At 36.9% G+C, this 24,912-nt stretch overlaps 1 long non-coding RNA gene across 1 annotated transcript in view; it reads right to left on the minus strand.

The window, feature by feature from the left end:
* Positions 1 to 891: 891 nt before the first annotated feature.
* The window catches only part of LOC135365432 (uncharacterized), a 229,603-nt gene continuing 205,582 nt past the window's right edge, over positions 892 to 24,912 (minus strand). Inside the window, exon 4 of the long non-coding RNA XR_010413285.1 lies at positions 892 to 1,455. This is a non-coding gene — a long non-coding RNA (uncharacterized LOC135365432). The remainder of the gene's footprint in view (positions 1,456 to 24,912) is intronic.

Here is a 24,912-nt window from a genome sequence, read left to right on the forward strand (position 1 = left end):
GATACTTTAGGTAACTGCTTGCTCCTCCTTCATGTTATCACTACCTTATCCTTGTGAGAATTTATATTTATTTTAATTTCTTCATTTGTTTCCCACAGCTGACGGCTCACAGGAATTTCCTCACTTACATCTCACTTGCATGACATAAGACAGTTTTCTCATCTGTTCCCATTTGTTCCAAAATGGTTTTTAGTCATCTCTAAACTGCAACCACTGTATTTTTATTCTGAATAATTTTTGAAATCCACATTTCTCATATAATCCCAAACTTATCATTAAAAAATCATTTATTCAGGGATAGTTACTAAATCTACATTCAACCTCTTTCCTACCTTCTTTAATTCTGTCAGGTGAACTTTATAATAATCCCAAAGTAGCTTTGAGGGCTGTCATTTAAGGCGAATATGTCTTCCTCAGATAGAACATTGTTTTCTAAAACATACTGAAAGCCTGATACATTACTTGAGAGGCTTTGTAAGAACTTAAATGTATAATGATTCACTTGAGAGAAGATTTGATAGAACAAGAAACCCACACCTGCTTTACATGCAAACATTTATGTAGTCACTCTTCATGCTTATTCCCCATAATTCTGAAATAAATGAGTCATTTAGGTTATAAATTCCCTCGTAAGTGCAGCTTTTGTACGTCTCCTAGGTAAGTTTTATTTTCAGTTTCTCTTTGACTCAGGGGCTACTAATAAGCGATTCTTAATTTCCAATATTTCACCTTCTATTGCTGATTTCTAGTTTTATTAGATTATCATTGAATAAGGGCGCCTGGGTGGCTCAGTTGGTTAAGCGACTGCCTTCGGCTCGGGTCATGATCCCAGGGTCCTGGGATCGAGTCCCACATCAGGCTCCCTGCTCCGCGGGGAGCCTGCTTCTCCCTCTCCCACTCCCCCTGCTTGTGTTCCCTCTCTCGCTATATCTCTCTCTGTCAAATAAATAAAATCTTTAAAAAAAAAAAATTATCATTGAATATATGCAAGTGTTTTTTTTTTTTTTTCTTGCCCCAGCAAACAAACAAACAACTGGTAAGCCCTTACCCTTCTAGGAGCCATGTGGGAGAAGTCTCTCTCCTCTAGGTACTCTCCTCGTGCCAACTGCATTTCTCTCCCAACTGCAAGGACTGGGAACAGTTGAGGCCAGTCGCACAGGGACCTTTCCGTTCTGATGTGCTGGCATGAGCAAGCAATGCCACCAAGAGCAAGTCCAGGCGCGGCCCCTCTGCAAAGAAATCAACAGGATTCTGCCACTTGGAGTATTCATAAAAGATGTTTGCCCAGTTTCTGAGTACAGTCGTCTTCCCTGCCAATAGTCGCTTGGCTTCTGCCTGGTACCAAAGAGAACGAAGTCCTCCAGCTCCTCTGTCTCCCACGGATCTCAGAAGAGTCCCAGCCTGCTGTGTCCCTTCCAGGTGAGGGAAGCATGCCTCTCAGTATTTTGTAAATTCCTGGAGAGAGAGGGGAGGATGATGGCACCGAGGAATGTGGCCAAAATGTCATCCTCCTGGAATTTCTCCAGCTGGCAGCCAAGAAAGTCTGAATCCAATGTTTCAGTAGCAATCTTAAACACAGATGAAATGATCACATAGTCTCCCGTACAGGTTTAAATGGATCCTACAAATATGTTCTGTGAGATATTAAGAGGTGATAAGTCAAGTACAGAAAGATTATCCAAATAAATGCATTTGGAAAACAGTTACATCTGAAAAGTTTTTCTCCTGCAAGATTTTTAAGAGGCTTGAGTATGTGAGTATATATTATTGCTGTCTAAAGTAGAGTTCATGGTGTTTCTGATTATTTTGACTGAAAAGCACTTTTTTTGTCATATTGTTATTATGGCTGTTGTCATTGTTTTAACGCCACTTCCAAGACAGTATTTCTACAAAACATACTTTGAAAAAAGCTGGCCTTTACTTTTCCTCCAAAAAATTACTGAATATATTATTATTTTCTTAATTTTCAAGAATTTATTATTATACAATTTTAATTATAGAACAATTATACAATTTTAAGTACTGAAAATAATTTATGTGTTTGATAAAGTAATTAAATCATAAAAAATTATTTTACAATTTTAGGGGCTCCTGGGTGGCTCAGTCGTTGAGCATCTGCCTTCGGCTCAGGTCATGATCCCAGGGTCCTGGGATTGAGACCCCCATCGGGCTCCCTGCTCAGCAGAAAACCTGCTTCTCCCTCTCCCATTCCCCCTGTTTGTGTTCCCTCTCTTGCTGTGTCTCACTCTGTCAAATGAATAAATAAAATTTTTTAAAAACAATTATTTTACAATTTTAATCATCAAACCATACAATAGGGGATAGAATATAGAATTAGTCTCTCTCCCATCCTATAATCCAGCCCAACTCCCCAGAAGTTAACACACACACACACAGATTTTCTAATTAATTGTTTTTAAAAATTTATATAATTAGGCACATATTCTAATCCCTGTTTGGGCCATTTTCTTTTCTTTTGAAGATTTTATTTATTTTTTGAGAGAGAGAGACACACACACACACAGTGAGAGAGAGAACACAAGCAGGGGGAGTGTGAGAGGGAGAAGCAAACTCCCCGCCAAGCAGGGAGCCCGATGCACGGAACCCGATGCAGGGCCGGCTCGATCCCAGGATCATGACCTGAGCCGAAGGCAGACATTTAACCGACTGAGCCACCCAGGCGCCCCTGGGCCATTTTCAAAATAGTCTTAATTGTACCTTTGGATATCTCTGCATTACCTGCGTACTGCTCACTTTTAATAATTTCATGATATTCCATTATATGGATATATTATAATTTAACTACTCCTCTATTGAAAGGCTTTTCGATTGTTCCGGTTTTTCACAATTATAAACAAAACAGAAGTGAATAACCCTTCAGATTATTTAGATACACTGAACAGTATAAATGTTTTGTACGCTAGATTTCTAGAAGGGGAATTCCTATGCTAAATATCAAGCATATTTTTTAATTAAAAATTATCTACAAAAGCAATTACAGCAACTTAAACTTCTAACAGTGTAGGAGATTGATGGTTTATTCATATTCTTGCCATGGAAATCTCACATTTTAAAATTATTGCTAATCTGATCCCTGGAAATAAGGAAACATTGAGAAATGATGAGTAAGGCCAGGTATCTTATCACAAGAAGCTGTTTTCAGTTCTTTATTTGTGAACTCTATTTACTTTGTACCTTATTCTAAAAAATTTTAGAGTTTCTTATTTAATTGTAAAAGATCATCTCTATTAAGGAAATCAGCTCTTTCTTACTCTGTTGAATAATATAAGTACTTTCCAAGTTTGTTTTTGTTATTGTATTGTCTTATTTCGTTTATCATGTTCTTATTGCAAAGAAGTTTGAACATATTTATAAATCAAATGTATCTCCTTTTATAGCCTTGGGTTTTGAGTCTTGCGTAACAAGGCATTTCCTATCAAAGATTTAAAAAAAGAAATCATTTACTTCTAGTATTTGTGTGTGTATGTGTCTTTGTGTGTGTGTTTAAATCTTTGATCATTAGAATTTTATTTTGGTATAAACAGTAATGTAGAAATCCTCCCGATGAGCCGTGAAATGACTGTGAACCCGCCTTGACTAAAACCTTGGGAGAGACCCTGAACCAGGGGCACCCAGGTAAACTGCTCCTGAATTCCTGACGCACAGAAGCAGTGAGATCATAGGTACTGTTTTTTTTTTTTTAAACTTCTAAGTTTTGGAGTAATTCTCTATGTAGCAATAGATAATATTCATTTAATCAAGTTTTATTTAAGTTTTTAAAAAATCATGAAGAGATGGTGAATTTTGCTAAATAGCTTTATTTTTTGGTCATTCAACTTATTAATATGATGAATTATATTAACAGAGTTTTAAATAGTGTATCATCTTTATATTCCTGGGATAACCTCCATTCTAAAAAATATTAATCTTTAGATGCACTGTAGGATTATATATATGTGATTTATTTAAGATTTTATGTTGACATTCATAAATGACATATCTATACATATTTTGATTGTCGAAAGTTTTGGCAGTCTACACTTGGAAAAAAATTTTAAAGTATTGGAATTTTCCATTCTTTCAAAGTTTAATTAACTTTGCCTGTGACTCCATCTAGGACTGGTGTTTTTTAAAAGTGAATATTTGGAAATTCTCTCAATTCTTTACTATAATTGTGTTTAGATTTTATATCTCATCTATGACAAAATTTCATACTTTTTTAAAGTATGAAAGTATTTATTTGACAGAGAGAGAGAGAGAGATCACAAGTAGGCAGACAGGCAGGCAGAGGGAGAGGGAGAAGCAAGCTTCCCTCTGAGCAAGGAGCCCAATGCAGGACTCTATCCCAGGCCCCTGGGATCTTGACCTGAGCTGAAGGCAGACGCTTAACTGACTGAGCTGCCCAGGCACCCCCAAATTTAATATTTTTTAGAATAAACTACCGGAGGGGTGCCTGGGTGCTCAGTTAGTGAAGTGTCAGACTCTTGATTTTGGTTTAGGTCATGATCTCAGGGTCGTGAGATCAAGCCCCACGTCGGGCTTGTGCTGGGTATGGAGCCTGCTTAAGATTCTCTCTCTGCCACTCCCTCTGCCCTTCCTGCCCCCCCAAAAAAGGTAAAAAAAAATAGGATAAACTACATGATATCTGTGTTTTAGTAGCTATATAGAGTTGTGCAAAATACTTTTATTTCTTTCATATTTATAAATAACCCTGGTTATTTGCCCATTTTTAGCTCTCAACTTTTAACTTATGTGAGTTGGAGCTAAACACCCAGCTTCATGCTCACTCACGTGGGACAACTCTGAGGCTTGGTTTGTGGTTTGCCATAATCCCTAGCTGGACAGAGCCCTGTCATCCATGGCAGGAATCTATTCCATTTTGTATCACATCCCATCTGGTGATTTTTTGGATCACTTTCCAAGGAAGTTATTTGCACTGAAATCCTTGTCTCAGTGTCTAAACCCTGGCGAAAGACAACTTAGACACCAACCCAGAGAGACTCTTTTCCAGCAACTCCATAGAAAAATTCATTAAAGCCTTATTACCATCAATTCTGAGTCTTACTCTTTTCTCCTAGGGTCAGAAGAGAGAGAAATTAAGCACTGTGGGATGACAGTCAATGATGAGAAGAAAGGTCTTTTTAGGAATACTATTTTCAAATTCAATGAAGAAGGAACTAGTTCACAAAGAGTGTTGCTCATCATTTCATGATTCATTATGATTATTGAATAACAAAGATCTCTTATATTGGTATAAAATATTGTATTATGCTATAAAAAAGAACTGGTAAAGGAAACTATAGCTGTCAGAATTCTAACTTGCACTTCTTAATTAACTTTATAAAAAATCTGCCTTTGCCCAAACACTTTATCTTCAGAATCTAATGTAATGTTCTAAACTTTGAAGATTCACAACTCTCTCTACAGTATGTGCTTATTTCAAATAATGAAAACTGATGCCAAAGAAAATCAAATAGAATCTCAGTATTTAAAAAAGTAGTCACAGTACCAAAAAAGGACAAATATTTGAATAAATACTTACTAATCTGTTATTAATATAACAGAACTAATCTACCCTTAGAAGATGAGTTTCTCTTGTGATTTACCATAACCTTAGTTATACCGGAGGACTACTATTTTCAATACTGGTTGTGAGTCACTGGGTGTTTATGACAGCCCATCCCTTCCAGCTATGTTATTGGCTAAAGAAGATTCAGAGCAGTACTTAAGTGTTCAGATGAGCAAACCTTATTCTTTCTGATCATGACAAACTTCCTGCTACTACGATGTGCCCTCAAACACATTTATATTATCTTACAGGGAGCTGATTGTCTCAGGAAGGCCAAAAATTCCTAGTCTATTTCAAATGGATATTATAAGAAACAAATTTTTTGATGTGTTTTCCCTGAGAAGTAATTTACTTTTTCCATGGATCATTTAACAACTCTTTTTGATGTCATGTTATTCTTGTTAAATCTCCTTCACCCAAACTCAAACCTCTCAAGGCTGCTTGTGGATTTTGAAGATTGACTTAGCCTAAAAATTCATGTAAAGAATGCCCTTGTGAGCATATGTTTTTATTAATCTGAACTCAATTCATGTTTGTTCTCTACAAATTTATAATTTCACTCTCATAAGATAACCAAAGACAATTTTATAGGAAAAATAAAGTAATTCTTTTTACCTGTATTCTTTAATAAGACCTACATATGTAAGAGGAAATACAGTTTGAATGGCTATCAAAACTGCTATTTTTATTAACATAGATTTTCCTTTGTAAATTTGCATTATTTGCAAAAGTGTAATTCAGAAAAAACTTTTAGTAAAGTATGGATATAATCTTGTTAATAGGTCTGTTTTTCTTCCATTGGTCTTTAAAAATATGGCCTAAATTAATGAAAGTCTGCTGGAGGAAAATTTAAAGATGCTTGGAGGCAAAAATAAAACAAGATGAAATCCGAGAGGGAGACAAACCATAAGAGACTCTTAATCATAGGAAGCAAACTGAGAGTTGCTGGGGGGGGAGGGGTATGGGGTAACTGGGTGATGGATATTAAGGAGGGCATGTGATGTAAAGAACACTGAGTATTATATAAGACTGATGAATCACAGAACTCTAACTCTGAAACTAATAATACATTATATGTTAATTAATTGAAATTAAATAAAAATAATTTAAAAAAAGGAAGGGACAGTGAAAAAAACAAAGAAGCTTGGTAATTACATTCTCAATTTCATCTTTTTAAAAAAGATTTTTATTATTTATTTATTTGAGAGAGAGAGAAAGCGAGACAGAGCATGAGCAGGGGGAGGGGCAGAGGAAGGGGGAGAAGCAAACTCCCCACTGAGCAGGTAGCCCACTGCCCCTCAGGGTTCAATCCCAAGACCCTGGGATCATGACCCAAAAAGGCAGATGCTTAACTGACTGAGCCACCCAGATTCCCCTCGATTTCATCTTTTTAATTAAATTGTGCTCTGTTATGAAAGTTAACTATAGTGTTTAATGTATTTTTTTTCCTTTAGATAATGTGCTAAGAAAAGTAGCTTTCTTTTTTAAAGATTTTATTTATTTATTTGAGAGAGAGAGAATGAGAGACAGAGAGCATGAGAGGGAGGAGGGTCAGAGGGAGAAGCAGACTCCCTGCCGAGCAGGGAGCCCGATGTGGGACTCGATCCCGGGACTCCAGGATCATGACCTGAGCCGAAGGCAGTCGCTTAACCAACTGAGCCACCCAGGCGCCCCCAAGAAAAGTAGCTTTCTAGAGAAAACTTTTCAAATGTGATGGTAAATATAATGAGCTATTATCTAAGGACAGAGATTCGGTTGTTACTATACAAAATGGTGAAATAAGCAAAATCTGTCATGAATGCTCACGTACCACTTATTCTTTTGAAGGTAGGAGGGAGGGGACCCTGACCACTGTCCCGGAGCCTTGGATAAGTACCAACTCCATCCCCAACCTGGGCGGGGAAGATACCCTAAACCAAGTAGGACCGGAGATGCCGACTGTACAGTTCACAAGTGAGTCAACTAAGACACAAAAAGGGCAGGTAATTGCTCAATTTCCACAAACAGGGCGCAAATTAGAAAAATCGTACATGTCTGCTGATTGTTAGTTCATGGGTCATGTTGCAATTCTGATCATAAAAGTACTCATATCCAGGAAATCATAGAAATTATTATTGACCTTCTAGAGTCAAGGAAGTTAACTGTAGTATTTGTTTCATTAATATAGTGTGAGAACACATTTAGCCCACATTCCAGGGCGACTTTTCTAAAATTTAACTCCTATTCAGTCTCTGCTAGCAAGCTTCCACATTATCCCCCTCAACTCAGTCCAGGATAGGTATCCTTCCCACGTCCTTCTGTGGCTCACTTTTTCTATCATGATACTTTCCCTGCTTTGATTGCCTTATTTGTTTCCTGTCTCCTCCAGTGAATTATGCTTTTTGAGTACAGAAACCACACTCATGCATCTTTATGACCTAAAATTATATTATGGTCTCCAATAAAATAGGTTCCCGTTCAGCTCATATTTTTTCTAAATGGATGAGTGAATGGAAATTCACTCTTCCAAGACCCTATTGCTATTGTCTGCCCAGATGACCTGCTCACAGCTTACTCTTGGCAAATCAAGATTTTAGCTGATGTAGGTTACCATGGTTTTCCTTTTAAGGATATTTGAATTTTCACTGGGGACACACTAGAGTCTAAAGAAATTCTGATAACGGACTTTCAAGAATGGTAACAATCCGGGAAGTATTATTTTAAATGGGAAGACACTCTCCATGCCATCACTTTGTAAAGCTAGCCTAGCTTTAATGTTATGTAGAAATGTACAGGTATGTATATTTGCAGAGAGAACCAATGAGTCTGATGGATGCTGGGATACATGGAACCATACTGCTGCAATTGAACCTGACTAGATGAAACTTCCTTTTAGTTTGCTTGGAAATGCCTCTGGTGTCAGATGCAGTGAAAGAGGGGAGGGAAAATGTCCTTGTCAGGGGTGGTACAGTGGCTAGTTGGAACTTTAGTAAGCATGCATCTAACAGTTGCTGAGACATCCACCTTTTGCTATTTTGCTTCTCACCTGGTAATGATTCCAAATGTATGACATTTGAAAAAGACATAAATCATTCGTTCCAAGTTAGAACAGCAATTCTAAACCAAGCAATGTGTTTGGCATTTTCAGAAACGCTTTATTGGAATGATCAAGGGGTTGAAAAGCTGGAGTTAGGTATAATGATCATTTCCCTTAAACGGGAGAAGGTCATGATGAAAGTTGCTTTTTATCAGTAATTAGAGTTCTACAGCAGCAACATGTCCTAATTATGATATTTAGACCATTAGCAGATGAACAATGTTATTTAGAATCTGCTACGGAAAATCACCCCAGGCCATTCTTATGGAATGATTGAGTATAATGCTATTTGTGGTTTACATCTCACGCACTTACCCTACCCACCTCACATACACACTCCATCTGGACTCATTTATTAAGGGCACTTTAGTGTTCAACACAGAACTTGAAAAGTGGCACCTCAATGGGCTCAGAGATGAAAACAAACATCCCTGTATCTTATTAAATTTTGTACAACATGGAGAACATTATGAATGGTGAGATAGAGTGAAACTTTAGTATATAATGAACAACTAACATTTATGAATGACCACAGTCCCCTTTGAATCATACTTTTAGAAACCCAGGCAAGGAAATCAGGAGGATCCAGAGTCAAAAATTAGACAATATCTAGAAGTTACTTCAAAATGATTTGCCCGAGCATTTTTTGAGGCGAACTGGTCAGACCTATTCACACTCATCATTCACATCCAGTGTCAGGCACTGTACAAGGCATGAAGGATAGGAAGAATCCTGCTTTGTAGATGCTTTTGCTGAGATGAGTCTGAAATGTTAAAAAATATTTCTGTCCAGTGAACTATGAACATGGATTGTTTGTACAGGTACCTGGACGCCTTTGCACCTTTCCAGAGTGAGAAAGAAATAACACTGGTTTGATGTTCCCACAGACGCAGCTGGGTGGTAAGCATCAGGGAATTTCCCTGGTCTAACTTGTGTTGTTGGTCCAGCTTGGCTTGCCGTGGGCTGGCAATCAAGTGTCACTTGACCCAAGCAGAGCTCAATCACTTTGGTCACGGGACAACAGTACTTGAGAGTTTAAGAGCTCTTTTGTTTCAGGAAATTTTGCCAATTATTCAATCTAAGGTTTCATTTGCTTAATGACTTCCTCATTTTACCATCTAATGTGCTTCCCCATTCCTTCATCTTTTTGCCTTTTTATTTTGTTTAGTTCTTCTTTGGTCTAGCTATGGCTAATTTAATCTTTCCTCCTAAGTCAATGCTTCTAACCCCTGGAGGCACAAGGCCAAAGGCCAAATGACTTTAACTGCCAATGTATAAAAACTCTCAAAGCTTGGTGGGGTGGGTGTCATTACTGGGGACATAGAAGTGGGGGGATATCTACACCGTCAGTCATAGTAAAGTGTCAACTCTGAGCTGCAATCATTCAATATAAAGGCCTTTTATTGGGGGTGGTAGAGCTTTTAAAGGTCTTTCCTTTCGTGTTTATTTAGGCATTTTGTCCCATTAATTGGGTGGGAGGGATTGAGGAGTTTATAGGAACAAGTTCAATAAGGACGAAGGGGAGTTACCATCCCTGGGTGATGTGTGGCCACTTGGAGCTGTAGGAAGAAATGTGTTTTGTGGAAAATCCTTAAACACATTTCTATAAAATGTTTAACAGAATTTGTGCACAATATAATAATACCTTAAAGTTTTTACTAAACAGCTCAGTTTCTCCTAACATACAGTATGACAAACATATAAAGCAATGGAAGAAATCTTAGAGGCTTTAAACATATCAGTATGTATCCACTGCTCCTTTGTCAAATCTGTGATTTTCTTTTCATCAAAATCAATACCAGATGCATATGAGTACTCAATAAATGTTAACTGGGTAATTTTTACTTATATTCATCACAATTTTCTTCCTTTAATTGTTTGTGGTTTTGTGTTCCATGAATTCTAATCTTGTCAGTCCTCTTCCCTTTAAGTTTTAATTTTAAGCTTTCTTTGTATTCTTTCCAATATCTTCAGGTTTTGTTGTCAGAATTTATACTTCGTACTCTTTTTGTCACTTACTCAAGTTTGTCTTTGTTCCATTTTGGACATTTTTCTTTAGGATTCCTTGCCAGTGTTTGTTGCCTTTGTAAGTGACCTTACACTGATTTTCATTTTAAACAGCTTAAACTCTTCCAAAGAATTTTTCAAGTCCTGTTTTAAAATCTGTTACATAAAATGGTTTTTACAAAGAAATTGAAAAATGTGTGGTGTTTGGATATTGTGTCATTTTTTCATTCAGTGAATGCACAACTATTTGAAAATCCTGGTTCTTGTTTCTAAGACAGTTTTTAAAGTCAGCATTTCATTAGCTGGGAAGTAATTCTCATTAGTTTATGCCAGTAATTTTCATATTTTATATTATATCTAGCACATAGTACCCATTCAATAAACGAAAATTACTTTCTGTTATCTGATATACTTTGGGTCGCAGGAAATAATTTTACATAACAAGGGAGAATATTACATTTGGATCAAATTGTCAGGGAAATAAGGTGAATCATCTCCTCCTCTTGTGAGTCAATTTACCTATCTTTTATGCTAACAATCGGTTTCAGAGTATTTAGAGGAATTTGTTGGTCCTTTTAATATAGCCCAAAGAACATCTACCAGCAAGTGCAAGAGAATTCTTCTAATGATTCTATTAGGTTAAATGGCTTCAGTATTTGAGGATCAGTATTCATGGAAAATACCATGTATGATGTTTCTAAATATAGATTCACACAAATTGATATTAAGTATTTCCAAGCAGCACAGATTGAACCAGGTTATCACTCTCTGTGCTTTCAGATATCTTAACAATTGATTTGAAACATCACATATTCCAATTAGTGGTAGCAACCATCAAAATAGCCAAAATTACTATACTGACATGCCAGGTCCAGTCCGGCGGTAACATATAAACATGATCATCATTAGCAAATATGGGCCAGATGTTCATCCTCTGAGAACCTATGGGAATGATTACTTGTGTTATGGTGTATAGTCAGTCTTGACATGAAAAAAACAAACTTAATTTAACATAGAAGAAAGTACAAAATTTCAAATGATCCTACTGCACCTCTGGAAAAAAGAAACAGACTTTCTTAAGTATAGTTGATATTTTTGGATATTGATACTATTATGTTGTTCAGCAAGAGTAATCTTTCCATCTATTCCTAACTGTAGTTTCCTTATTGTATCATCTGATCTACTTTATTAGAATGGCCTAATTTAAAAGAGTGAGAACTTTTTTCTTTTTTTAACCTGGATATGCCTCTTTTCTTTCAGTCACTCTAATTTCATCTACTAACTTTGCTAAGGGAGACAGTCAATGGAGATTTATTTCTTAACCAGCCTTCCTTGTTTAAAAAATTACTATTTTTTTTTTTGTTCAATGACTACATTCTAGCACATCAATTGGCTTCAAGACAAAACTTCATTAATAATCCTATAGAATATGTCACTTGTCATATTTTGGTCTATTTTGTTTTCTTCTCATTAGCATGAAGGCCAGATAAAACTGTTGCTTTTTTTAATATTGTTTCTGCTCAGGGCTGGCACTTTTATCTTACATTATAGTAGAAATAGCAACTCAGTACTGTAGGCTAAAATATGGCTGCAAAAGTAAAAGAATACAGAAACTCTTTTGCAGAAATGTTTTCAAACACTGTGCTTGAATATCGGACTACAGTGAAATATAATGTGTGATTGTGAAGTATGTCATTGAGTCATGATTGTACAACCACAGACTACTACTTTGGGGGCATTATGTTACAAATTTACTGTATGAGCATGCATCAGATAATTTTTCATACATCTCAATTCCATGTGTTAATCTTTCATTGGCATATCTGAAGCAAAGTTTTTCTGTGAAGCTGGATGTAGATTGTCTATATGAACCACACTGAAAAGATCATTGAGACTCAGTTCAAACATTTATACTTGCAAAGTCACGCCATAACATGTTCATCACAACCTATATAGTTGTGCTGTCACAGTTTTAAAATATATTCCACCTTTAGAGTCATCGGTATATCTGAAGTTTGCCAAGTAGACAGGATTGACTAAGCACTGTCCAATGACTTTGAAAGAATTTGAAAGCATTTTGAAATGAGCTGATTATTATCTATGAATCATGTGAGGCACAGAGTCATGAACACTGGTGGATATTGAAATCGGTATGGACACACCCCTCATATAATGTCAAACTCCAGAATCCTGCAGCTAATGAATAAAAATGTTTAATTTTTCTTAAGCATTTTTAGGTTGAAATTAAATTAAAAGTTCTCTAGTGACAGTCTAATAATTACTTTTCACATTCCAATAAGATAGTGTTTAAAAGCATTTTAAAACTAAGCATTTTATACTTTAAATATACTTTTTAAAAAATTTAAATTCAATTAACCAACTTATAGTATACTCTTCACTATCCGGTCATTCTTAGCCTAATCAATCAAATATCTATCAGTGTGTACTGTGCAAAGAGCATATTGCCAAATTCTCCTGAGCTTGTTTTCTGATGCACATCAGAAATGAAGTTTCTACTCTATTGGAGCTCAGAAATTAGCCACAAGTCCTAAGACCACTTAAATGCATCACATTTAGGTGTTTGGGGGAAGGTAAATCGACAGACTAAACAACAGCACTGACATAAACTTGAATTTCTTCTTTTGATTTTTATTAACATAATGTTATTAGATATACTTGGATTTCTCTTATCAATGTATTTTGTTAATTTTAGTTTCTTAATAAATGAATAAAGCCACACTCCCTCCTTTAACTCTCATTTCAACTCCTGATGTCCCAAAGAAGTGCCACTTTACTTTTTGATCTCACATTTACCTCTCTCTAACTGTTGTTAGTATGCTTTTTGACACTTAGCCACTTACTGTGTTTTATTAGGATTCTCAACTAATTTCATGCACATAACTCCTGCTAACATCCTTTCACACACTACTCTGATATTGGATATTTCTTTTTCATCTTCCTTACTTTCCTTTTGTAGCATCTAGTAAACTAATAATGTACAAAACTATTCTTTGAATTAAGATTAAATTTTCATTGACATGTTAATGGAGTTTCATAAACCAGTGAATTTCCATATATGTATATATGTATACGTACATACATGTACATAAATAAGATTTTCTGAGCGAGATATTTAACTGATCAGAAAATAGTAAGAAAAAAATATATTTACACACCTAGTAAAATGACCAAAATCCAAAACACTGACACCACCAAATGTGAGCAAGATGTGGAGCAATAGAAAATCTCACTTGTTGCTGGTAGGAATACAAAATGGTACAGTCACTTTGGAAGACAGTTTGGGGTTTCTTACAAAACTTAACATTCTCTTACCATATAATCCAGCAATTATGCTCCTTGGTATTTATCCAAAGGAATTGAAAACAAGTTCACACAAAAACCCACATACAGATGTTTATAGCAGTTTTATGCATAATTGTCCAAACTTGAAAGCAACTAAGATGTCCTTTAGTAGGTGAATGGACTGTGGTATATTCAGACAATAGAATATTATTCAGTGCTAAAAGGAAATGAGCTATCAAGCCATGAGAAAACATGAAGAAACCTTAAATGCATATTATTAAATTAAAGAAGCCAATATAAAAAGGCTACACCCTTTATAGTTGCAATTAAATGACATTCTGGAAAGAGCAAAATTATGAAGATAATAAAAAGATCAGTGGTTGGCAGGAGTCGGGAGAGGAAGAGAGATGAATAGGCAGAGCACAGAGGATTTTTAGAGCAGGGAAAATATTAAAATAATGGGTCTATGTCATTATACATTTGTCCAAATCCATTGAACATACAATATCAAGAGTGAACCCTATGGTAAACTATGAATTTTGGATGAATATGAAGTGTCACTGTACTTACATAAGTATATGCTCATATATATCTATATCTATATCTATCTATCTATCATCTATCTAATCTATCTATCTAATTAGATATATAACTGTTAAGTCGGTAGCACTAACTTACCAAGGACAAGAAAGAAAAGTTCCATATCACAGAACTGAAAAAACTACCACCACCTCTTTATTCTTCTTCCTCAAGTCTTTCATTCCAAATGCCTTCCTTAACTCTATTTCTCATCAGGCTGAAGACAAGAAACAATTTTTTAACTATTTTCAAACAATTCGTCCATGTAAAATAGCTTATACATGTTTGAGTCCATAATGATGGAGATAATTAGAGGGTAGAAATTTTTCAAGGATACCTTGGAAAGAATAATGGTAGTTTCTCAGGTTCATGATTTTGGAAATAACTCAATCCAGAAACAAACCTGCTTCAAAATAATTTAACTATTTACTTTTCTCCATAATGTTTGTATATTTAAATTCTCCCCCCCCCCCCAACACACACATCATGGTATTGGTAAAGTGAATATATATTTTTTCCCACCCAACATCTGAATTTACTTCCTTTGTTCATGAAATCACTCCTAAGGCCCACTTCCCATGACAGAAACTGAAAATACCAGGACTCACATTCACAGCTATGCAAAGATACATGAATGATCTGGGTTCTTCCAGTTAGAAGTATTCACAGCATCCTTAAGTAGGGACCAAACAGAAACCGTTCTGGTGAGAGAGACTATGACTACAGTGATGTAGCTTCAGTTTAGAGAACATGGTATTTAACATTCCCATGGAAGACCCTGATGTTCACAGCTGCCTATCAGAGGATGAAGTCATGCTACTGAGCACAGACTCATCAGGGTATCTTTGGAGGACCACTATTGTAATGGGGTGTAATGGGGCTTTAAACTCTGTTTAAGGCTACTTAGAATAAAAGCCTGATGCTTCTGCCCTGCTGAAGATTCTCTGAGCTCTGAAGAGGTCAGTAGAGATGTTCACAAATATTTTTGCTCTTTACTTCTGAGCACACAGTAGGATTGCTCTGTTCCATTTCCTTCAACGTATGTATGGCCATAAGATGTGTTTTGGCCAAAATAATTAGACCAGAAGTGATGTGGCAGGAGTTTTCAAGTCAGTGAGCAATTTGCCATATTCTCTTCCCATCGCAGCAGTGATTTTGAAAGCGTATGTCAAACTAATGACTCCATTAGTCCAGTTCTCTGAGTAGATGCAATGAACAGAGAAGGCCATTGGCCCACCAGCATTTGACATGTAGAATGAGCAAGTAATAAACCCTTCACTCTTTATAGGCAACTAAGAGATATTATTTTTTTTTTCAACGATATAACCTGCCACGACACATCCTAATATAGTTACTAAATATCTTTCTACTAACTCATGTTTTGCTTAATTATCTAGTTCATATGTTTCTTACAACCTGACTTTTAACAAATGACTTCAGATTAGATGAAACTTGGGGGGACAAAGTGGATGCTGCCATAGAAGAGTTTAATGGCCCAAGGAGTGCAAGGCCTAAAGTGTGGAGGTAGGCAGGGGGAGATCATTGGTTCTAATCACATGCATGGCTTAAATAAAATGATTGACAAAAGTCTTCACATTTTAGTTTAAGTCCAAATGCCTGGGTTTTCATACAAGCATATTAAAAGTTTATCTCTTGTCTTATGTCCTCAGGGCTGCAACTGCCCAAACCAAACTTAAAAGTTGATTACACAGGTTGCCAGATTATCATGCTGATTGATTTTACCAAGCCTTCGATGTGGGGAAAATTGGAATTATGAAAACTGGAATGGGAGCATATAGAAGGAAAGCAGCTTCCCACTGACAGTGGAATTGGCCCCTCTTTCCAGTAAACAGGTCTTATTCAAAGACACTGACTTCCCCAGGTGGAAGGATCATGCCAGCTTCTCATGTCACCTCACATTGCCCCCAGACCTGTAATTAGAACCAGAATCAAGAATGTTTGGGCAGGGAACCCACAAACAAAGCCCTGGGGCTGATAAGATTTTGATAATTTATATGATTTATATGGACATAGATGTGGAGAATATGTGTAAGAATGATCGGAAAATTCTAGATATAAGAGGGAAAGGAATAATTTTAAAACAAGTTGAATTAATCAATACAGATTCAATCACCAAGTTGGTCCCTGATTCACTGTGCTAGTTTGAGGCGTTGGGTATGGTTCTTTTCTTTTCTTTTCCTGTTTTGTTTTGTTGTTTTTTTTTTCCCAGTTTGGTTAACTTCATCCTAGGTACAATGTAGAGGAAAGAATCTAAAGGCTCACAGATGAGTAAATGTTGGAGAGGACTGGACACACTGGACTGCTCAACTGCTCCCTAACCATGCTCTCTAATGAGGCCAGCATGCATTCACTACTCCAAGGCTTTGAGAACTATCCCAGGGAGTGGAGTCCCAACATCTCTCAAAGGTGCTATAAGCCGTGGTAGTCTGGAAGAAAGCTTGCGCATGATACAGCACGTGCAAAGGGCTCCTTGAGCTCAGTGTGATACTAGATTCCAGGGTGTCCGGAGGTAAGGGATGGAACATAACTGCTAGGTTAATCAGGTCACGGTGACTCTAAAAGGCAGCAATATCAGCAAAAGGATCAGAATGATATGATCCATAAGGCCTTTTGTGGTGGTATATTGATCATGGGGTCCCTGAAATGAACTTAGAACTGAATAAGCCCTAGCCCTAGTGAGTGGAAACCTTACTCAAGCCATCAAAATTTATAATATTTCTTCACCCAGTTTCTAGACCTGGGTCAGTTCAAATATCCAGTGGTCCTTTAAACCGGAGAGGAATAGATAATTTTGCGTTTGGACTCTGTTATAATATTGTGAGTATATACTTTGACTCTCCCTTTTAATGCTTTCCTAAAGGAATCTGTATCTATTTACCAGAATAACTGTGTCTTTGGGAAAGACAATGATCTTGGTGTAGTTCTAGTTTGAGTCCAAAGGCCTGAGAAATAGCAGAATCAGTGGTTTAAGTTCAGGTCTGTATCTGAACCCTCATTTCTCCTGTGTAAGTCCCAGTCTGAGAGCAGGAGGAGACTGCTGTCCCAGCTCATAAAGTTAGTGAAAATTCTCTCCCTTCTTCCATCTTTTTGTTCAATTCAGGTCCATAATGGTTTGGCTCATGCCCAGTTCTGTTGGGAAGGGCAATCAGCTTTATTGTCTATCCATTCGAATGCTAGTCTCATTTGGAAATACCTTTGCAGACACAGTCAGAAATAATGTTTAACTAAATACCAAAACATAATCAAGCTGACACATAGGTAACCATCACAAGCAGATTGGGAGGACTGGTAGAAATCATGGTTTGTACAGATATGCCAAGTTTCATAAGAAACACCTTACCAGGGTGAATACTGTCATTCTTTCAAGAGACTGTGCACAGCAGGTGTTGGGGACTAGGAGCCAGATCAGAAGAGGAAGAACATAAAGACACATGCCATGTGGTGACTGAGGCCAATAGTCTGGGTTGAAGGTGATGCATCCTTTGGAGAACTCCTCAGAATAGATGGAGAGTACATTGTCAGTGGAATTAAGGCTTTGCACGAGTGGATGGGAACAAGATGAAGAACTTGTGGTTTGGGGATTAGTGATTTAATATTAATTTAATTTGTACCATAGGTAAGGTCTGATGGTATTTGGTTTATACGAAAGAAGGAACATATACTTCCTATACTATGAAGTGCTATACGGCTGCATTTTATAATAGTTACTATCTATGTTCATTTCTGTCTTACCTTTAACACATTTCTAATCCTTTTTTATGTCCATTCCTAACTACTTTGTACACCCATTAGCTAGTTTCCGTTTTGAGAGGTGGGAAAAATAAAAGAATTTGTTTTAGGTTCCTACTAGCGTATTTTAAAACTACTCAACTTACAACATTCCATAAATATTAACTGATTTATTTCAGTAAGGATTTAAGGTAATTTACAAAGATACCTGTGAAACCACAAGATTAAAAAAAAATAAGTGAGGTAGTTCAAGTTAAAAAAGAAAACACAGGAAAGAAAATTAAATTAAAATCAGGATAAAGATTTACCCAAAATCTCTTGTATATTTCCTAGGTGTATGTTATACATCTGATTTTATGCTTCATGATAGCTGAGATAAAACTGGAATCTTGATCCATTATATGCATCAGCATCCATAAAATAAAAGCTAATTTCTCTGAATATACATGGTTAATCCTTCTACTGAAACTTGAGGGAAATTTCTTTCATAAAAATCAGACAATGTACTATAGTGAGCATCAACCATATCGTAAATATGATGATGAGATTCTTAGAGATGTTTATTCTAAGTTGAAATGTAAGTGGAGAGGTTAAAGGAAAGCCAAGACTAGTAAATTCTAATCTTTGAGGGACCAAACAAGGTACCACATGTGATTCAACCCCCTGCAGGTCTGGCTTCTTCCCAGAATAACATTTAGAACATCTAGAGCAATCAGGCAATCTTAGGAATATCTTCTCTTACAATCATGACTATTAGATGTCATCAGCAGAAGTTTCAGGTTCTATTTCCCTGCAATGCCCCGGAGAGGTGAGGTGAGGTGAGGTGATTGTCAAGTAGACTCCAGGAAAAAAACAACAGCAACATCAACAACAATGTCAGTGTTGTCTTAATTATGAAAATTGTTTTTATTAGAATTGTATCAGGCAGGATGCTAAGATGGCCCTAGGATTCCTGCCCACAGTCAATTTCAGTATAATTTCCTGCACTTGAATGTGACCAGGGCACATGGATATGATGGATATCACCTCTGGGATTAGGTTATGTAACATGGCAGGCAAAGGTGAAGGGATTCACAGATGTAATTAAGTCTGTAATCAGGCGATGTTAACATAATCAAAAGGAAGGTCATCATGGGTGGGCCTCACCTAATCAGGCAAGCTCTTTTTAAAAGACTCAAATTAGCAGCCGCAGCAAACGGGCTGCCTTTCCTGGCTTTGAACAAGCCAGTCTCCGTGTTGTGGAGAGGGTTGGGCATCTTGGACATAAAGGTGGCCTATGGGAGATGAGAGCTACCCCTGGCCTGGATTATAGACAATAGGCTAACAGAAGATTCAGTGATTGTTAAGCAGTTATGTTTTGAAAATTTTAAATAACATTTCCTTGAAATAAATTGATAGAAGATTTAGAGATATGTGGCAATGATAAAATGCCTTGGAAGCTTCCAGGCTTTCAAAATTAAAACAACACAGCAGTGGGTTCTTCTGAAGTTTCTGTTTAGATACTCTGGATTTTAGCAGTTGCTATCTCTAATAGCTGGTTGGAAACACTGACACACAGATGAAAAGAGTGTGGAGTTATGAGAGATCAACTAAACATTTTTTTAAAAAAAACATTTGACCTGATTTAGGGTATAAGCATAATATGATGTACCAAAAATACATTTAGATGCATGTAATGAACATAGATGGCAATCACCATATGAACATTTTGAAGGATTTGTACGGGGAGAAGAGCCAGGGAGAACGAAGATAATTAAGGAGTAGTTCTCTGAAATACCCCAGGGTTGTTTTTTAAAAGGCAGGGTTGGGGGAGAGAATAAACTGGTGTCCAGGAACACAGCAGTAGCTGCTTAACGTAAAAAGCCAGACTGACTCAGCCCAGTTGTTGAGTAAATGTTGATCTGAATGAGACTTTTATTCATAATGGCTCATTAGAACCTAATTAAGTCTGTTAGGATCTATTGACCTTAGAACTCCCTATAGTCTTTACATAACCTCCTGCCTGCTCTTCGGGAGGACGCAGATCTGCCCTATGGACAGCAGTCAAATGTTAATGGGCCATATGCACTGGTGAGTAATGCTTCATGTAATAAGGAGACTGCCCAGAGTGCATACAAATGCAAAACAAACCCTTTGGTGGCAGTCTGAAAAGTATGATTGTGAGCAGTTGCTCTTGCCAACAATAAAAAGCCTCCGTGGGATCTTGCCTCGGCCCCCTGAAGCTGACCAGGCTGCCTATGACTTTGGGGCTCACTCTACTCTGACAGCTAATATAAACATGCTAATGCAGTTATGGAGGGAAAGAGAATTCAGAAGAGAGGCATGCGATAAAGGTGATCAAGCCAAAAAGAAGGATAAAAGAAGTAAAGAGGTAAGGCACATGTTCTTTCAGCCTTCTAAATGCAACAATCCACTTCACAAAGGGAATTAGAATGTTGTGACCATGTATTTTCTACTAAAAAACCAAATCTATCTATTATCTATCTACCTATCTATCATCTATCATCTCTCTCTCTCTCTCTCTCTCTGTCTATCCTTTTAATGATTAATTGGTCTAAGGCTTCAGTTGTGTGAAAGCTGTTTTCACAAATCCACATTATGAATTACAAGTTAGTATTTTTTTTAAAGATTTTTATTTTTTTATTTGACAGAGAGATAGCGAGAGCAGGAACACAAGCAGGGGGAGTGGGAGAGGGAGAAGCAGGCTTCCTGCCGAGCAGGGAGCCCGATGCGGAACTCGATCCCAGGACCCTGGGATCATGACCTGAGCCGAAGGCAGACGCTTAATGACTGAGCCACCCAGGCGCCCACAAGTTAGTATTTTTAACCAGTAATTATATTTAGCATGGAAAGGGTTGACTGAATCCTTAAGAACTAATACCTGTCACCGTGTCAAAGAGTTTTACATTAAATACTTATTTTTTTCTCCATGAAACCGCCAGGTGATAAATAGGGCTAGCATCATTATTTTTATCTGAAAGACAGGATAATCAGATCGATGTGGTGAAGGCCCTCAGCCGAGGTGATTGGGGAAGCTGGTGTGAGAGAAGCCGGGTTTGCTCCCAAGACAATATGTTTTTGTCACAGGACTCTATTTTCTTGCTTAAACAAGAATAAAGCATTATTATGGTCTGGAGAAAGCCATTCCCCAGGTATATCACTAATATCATTTCTAACTATAACGACATTCTTGTGATGCTGGCGATAAAACAATTTAGCTTTTTTCAGGAAAAGGAGAAAAAAAATTACAGACAGGGCAAGTGATTCTGTAATTAAGAGTTACAGGTTTCAGACTTACTCTCCACCTCTTTCTGAGCAATTAACTCTTGAGGGTACTGTGTTTTTGTGCATCAAGTAGCCTCTTTTATATGGAGGGCTTTTTTGGCAAAATGAATGACCACACAGGGAAATACACTGAATCAAAAACAATGTAGTTGATGTTGATATTTGCAGATTTTTGATGTTCACTTTTGACTATTTACAGATGAGCCTGCAGATTTCCGATGTGGAATTTGTAATGTCATCAGGCCCGTCTTTCTATCACCGGCTCAGATAACTTGGTAAAGCAGTATTGTGTATAGTGCTCTATTCCTGTTGACTTTTTTATGACATAAAATCACCTTTAAGTGTCTTAGGACTATTATTATAAGTGCAGTTTTATAGCACTGCAGATGTGTCGAGGCATTGAATAATATAAATGCCAGATAAGCCAACTTTTTCCATATCAGGGAGAAATAGACACAGCGTTTTAAATGTCTGTTCAATTAAGTTTTATGTCTTATTAGTATGTAGTTTAAAAAACACCATGTGTGTTCTTTCTAGGTCACCAAAGACGTGTGTGTGTGTGTGTGTGTGTGTGTGTATGACTGTAAACCCCAAGGGCCTTTCTTTGTTCCCAATCTCTTTGCTGATTCTGTAGCTTTCGAAATTGATGAGTCCACCTTTCTTGAACTACCTTACTCCATTGGCTTCTGTGAAATAATGTGCTACTCTTCTTCCTGCGTCCCTGATTAATCCTTCATTGTTTCCTTTGCTGGCGCCTCTTTAACCACTGACACTTCCACACTCCAGTTTTTGGATCTTCGTCTTCTTTCAGATGTATTCACTTTTCAGTTATGTTGATGGCTCTCAAATCTGCATTTCCAGAACTCTTCATCTAATCGTTGGCTCCTTCAATATACCTTGCAATGTTTTTAAACAGGTTCTTTGGCGTTAACTGCAAACTCAACATGTTCAAAGGTGAACCCATCATCGTCACCACCTATCTATCAGTTCTTACCTGGGACTGAAGGTAAGATATTACCTTTAATTCATACCTTCCTTTGACATATGTAATTAGGAAGTAGTCAAGGCAAATCTACGTTTTGGGGGAATTTTTAATCTGATTTTACTCCTACCTACTCAAAGGTGAACCCATCATCGTCACCACCTATTTATCAGTTCTTACCTGGGACTGAAGGTAAGATATTATCTTTAATTCATACCTTCCTTTGACATATGTAATTAGGAAGTAGTCAAAGCAAATCTACGTTTTGGGGGAATTTTTAATCTGATTTTACTTCTACCTACATTGTTACAATAGAATTATATTTAGAGGAATCCCCTCTTGCAAAATCAGCGCCAGCCTGGTCTTGACCCACCACTTTCATGAAGTCTCTTCTACTCAGAACCTTGCGATAACAATTTCCAATCAAAGTCAGGGCAGGCTCCTGGAGGTGGGGTTAAGGCCTCCATTACGTGAGCCTACCTTACCTGGCCTATCGGTTTCTTTTTACTCTCTTATATACAGCTTTCCCTTCCATCAGGAAAGACTTGGTTTTATTTTTCTTCAGGGAGTACACCACTCTCATTCTGACTTCTGTGCCATTTTACTTTGTTGGTTGCCCTGCCTGGCATCCTCCCTCATCCTCTTCACCAATCGCCCATGCATCTTCTAAGTTCCAGACAAGTCCCACTTCCCAATGACAGTAGTCCTCCACAGATGGGATCTTCTCTGATGTTGTTTAAAATATGACGTAGAGGGTATCTTCACAGGATACCACTGAATCATGTTATTAAATATATTTTAGATTGAGACTCTCCTGAGGCAGAATACATGGTTGATAAATAATATGTCAATCCTGGCTCCTAGAGTAATGTATACAAAATAGGTGGTCAATACTTAATTGTGCATTGACAAATCTGTTTTTTTTTTTTTTTTCAGACTTTCCAGTATTTTATATTATGTTAATATCCCATCTGGTCATTTGAAGAAACAAAGTGGCACCTTACAGCTTTAAGGATAAATGCAGTTATGTTCTCTTGTTTAGTTAAGAATATAGTTTTCCAGTTCAACCTTGGGAAAAGATAATAAACCTTAACCCTTGATTTTTTTTTAATTAATGGAAATAATTTCATGAGTCTGGCCCTACATTTATCCTAATTTATTAACAGGAAACACCTGAGACTAATTGCTTTCTGGCCTACAGAATCCTGCTTTATTATGTTTTTAGACTTTTCCATTTAAATACAGATATAGCTTTGATAAATATTATAATCACTTATGTTTAGAAAATATAGCACTTTTTGTTTCTACGGCTGGCTGAAATTCTTTAATTAAAGGTGACTTTAATTTGGAAATTCAAGATGTTATGAATTAAATTCTACTGTACTTAAAGGAGAAGGGAAATATTCGAAGTGTTATTCTGGGTGTTCTGTAAGCTCTGGAAAAAATGCCCAGTATAATCTTAATATATTCATTAAACTGAAACTTGTGGATTTACAGAAGTAAATTTCTACTTTGCAGCTGTAGCTGAGTAGTATGTTCTAGATGTTTCCAATTAGAGTTCTGTTATTTACAGTTTTCAATTTTTCAGAAATATCTCACATTAAGTAGCATATCTTTTACACATTAAAATGAGTTTAAATTGAGATCTTTGTTTAATTCTTACTAATTCAACATAGGAGTAGAGATTCTAGCAGCCAATTGTTATAGGGTTTTGGGTGGGAATGATAAGACTTGAGGAAGGTGAAGGAAAAAAAACAGGGTAAGCCAGGTGTCATGGAAGCCACTTTTAGCTCTCTCATAAAGCAGGATAGCCCTCCTGATAGAATCTAGAGCTACAGAAGAGTGAGTGTGACACATTATCTGCAGGCTGTGACCTGACATTATTAGATCAAGTTACTGCTCAGTGGAAGGACGGCATTTTGGGTGGCACTTTAGTGCACTTCTCAGGATTTCCATTTTCCACTTGGCAAGAGTACACTCTAGATATACTCACCTAGTTTTTTTTGTTTTGTTTTGTTTGTTTTTGTTTCTTTTTTCACAAGATTTAGTGGTGAGACACTGAGTGAGAAGAGGGATGAAGAAATCTGAACCTTCCTGTATAAAAGTCACTTGATAGGTCTGATGTATATATAGTTCTAGATAATGGGACTCCAGTCAAAAATATGGCCAAGTTGCTCCTATCAGGAAGCATACATGTTAGTCAGTTTTTTTCAGTGCCATTTAATGAATAGGTCATTTTTTCTCCACTAATTTGAAAAATCACATTTATCACATTTTAAACACACACACACATCCACACACCACAGATACATGGCGGCCGTGGGAACATACCAGTCGGGTCTGCTTCAGAGCACAGTTGAT

This window comes from Mirounga angustirostris, unplaced genomic scaffold (assembly GCF_029215605.1).
Source record: "Mirounga angustirostris isolate CCGP_5_RB_7025 unplaced genomic scaffold, mMirAng1.0.hap1 SCAF_7, whole genome shotgun sequence".
NCBI lineage: Eukaryota > Metazoa > Chordata > Mammalia > Carnivora > Phocidae > Mirounga > Mirounga angustirostris.